Source organism: Euprymna scolopes, chromosome 5, assembly GCF_053919585.1.
Source record: "Euprymna scolopes isolate OS-2025 chromosome 5, ASM5391958v1, whole genome shotgun sequence".
Lineage (NCBI taxonomy): Eukaryota > Metazoa > Mollusca > Cephalopoda > Sepiida > Sepiolidae > Euprymna > Euprymna scolopes.
This window is the reverse complement of record NC_136486.1, coordinates 106072174-106074050: the sequence shown is the minus strand read 5'-3', so window position 1 is coordinate 106074050 and position 1877 is coordinate 106072174. Positions and strand designations below refer to the sequence as shown.

General features: G+C 28.9%; 1 protein-coding gene across 1 annotated transcript in view; it reads left to right on the top strand.

The window, feature by feature from the left end:
* Positions 1-539: 539 nt before the first annotated feature.
* LOC145276947 (tachykinin-like peptides receptor 99D) overlaps positions 540-1877 on the top strand; it is a 775418-nt gene continuing 774080 nt past the window's right edge. The window contains exon 1 of the mRNA XM_080128452.1: positions 540-1263. The gene's annotated coding sequence lies outside the window, so the exon portion shown is untranslated. The remainder of the gene's footprint in view (positions 1264-1877) is intronic.

Below are 1877 nucleotides of genomic sequence, written 5' to 3'. Positions count from 1 at the left end.
TCACAGTCCGCAAAAGAAAACAAACTAAAAATGAATAAAAAGATACTCTTATATTTTTAGTCTTATAATCTATAATTCTTTATTACTTATTCTTCTAATAACGTATTCTTCACCAATATAACTAAATGAAAAGTTTTTAAAAAGCCGCACGTAAATAAACATATAAAAACAGAAAGAAAAAGAAAATCACGCATTATTTTCTTAAAATATATTTAGACAGAATTTTCTAACTCAATGACAAAAACAGAATGTCCGTTCGTCTCAAATATAAAGAATTCCTGTCACAATTGAAAAGAGAAGAATTACGCCGATAATGGAACCAGCGTTTCCAGATAATATGAAAGATATTCTTATTTCTTTCAGTCTTATTTTTTGTATATCATTTCTATTAAACGCACGCACGAAGCGAACGGTTTTACCTACGTAGCTACAGCTGTTAACAGCCACTACTGATGCTGCAGACAGGAACAACGCGAGAGGAACTCCCACAAGAATGCTACTGCTTCGCAGACGCCTACCAAGAAAGAGAAGAAAAAAGTTCTGCCGCTGTGGACAGAACTAAACGGGACTGAATGATGGAAGTCGAAACATCATATCTCAAAACTTTATAACCGTTTTCTCTCTATCGCATCTTGTTTTGTTTTTAGTTTTTTTTTGTTGTTTTTTTGTATTTATTTATTTATTTTCTTTTTCTTTTTCAATCTGTCATACTTCTTTTTTTATATATATATAACTAACGCTATCATCTCCCCCTATACCCTTCTTGTATTTTTTTCCACTCTTCGACTGCGATACACACATGCGCACTCTTGCCGTTCGTCCTGTTCGTTATTCAATGAATAGCATGCTCGAAGGAAAGAAGAAAAAAACAGTGATTTTACACGCACCGGATTTATTAAAAGTGAACATATCAATTAATTCATAATAATTTTACTGTATTATTGAATAGAAAACGAACCAAAAAAAAAAAAAAGAGGCAAAGTACATTAAATGGTTAAAACAATTAAAGATACGAGCTATCATTTAAATTTATAACATTACTTTTTAAAAAAAAACTACATATACGTAAATATTCCAAAAAATTACATATACATTTCATACATACATAGATATGTACATATAGAAATATATATATATGTATGTATATATATATGTCATTTTTACATTTTTGGAGAAACAGCTAACTATAACAAAACTATGTGAAAAAACATTTTGACAAGATTTTGACAAGCACTTGTTACAGTTTACTTAATGGAAAACAAGGTAAGACAATGATTATTGATTATTGCTTATATTTATTATTTAACGGACTTGATTTCTGAACTATATCAAATAATTGCTGCTTTATAGCTTTACAAAACAAAGGAAATAAAAGAAAACTTATATGCAATTGCATTAAAACACGAAGTTTATATATAAGTATACGGTAGAAGTCAAGTTCTATACACGATTAGGTTTTTTTATTACGCGTGGATTTACTGGTTATATATCCAATTATTTAAAGAAAAACAAAATCAATCATAATATAAGTAAGTAAACGATCGAAATATATAGTAGCATCGTAGTAAACTTATAACATTCATATACATATGTGTCTGTGTGTATATAAACAAATGTATATTTACATACACACATATATATACATGCATAAAAAGTATATTAATGGGAATACACACACACGCATGTATATGCATACATGGATATATATATATATATAGAGAGAGAGAGATAGATAGAGAGAGAGACAGAGGCAGAGAGAGAGGGAGAGAGAGACACACATACATACACCTGTGATTTGGTAGAGATTTATTCAATGAAATTCCAGTGTTTATAAAATAGTTTTTAATAAGATAGTAGGAAGTACAATTGTAAGAATA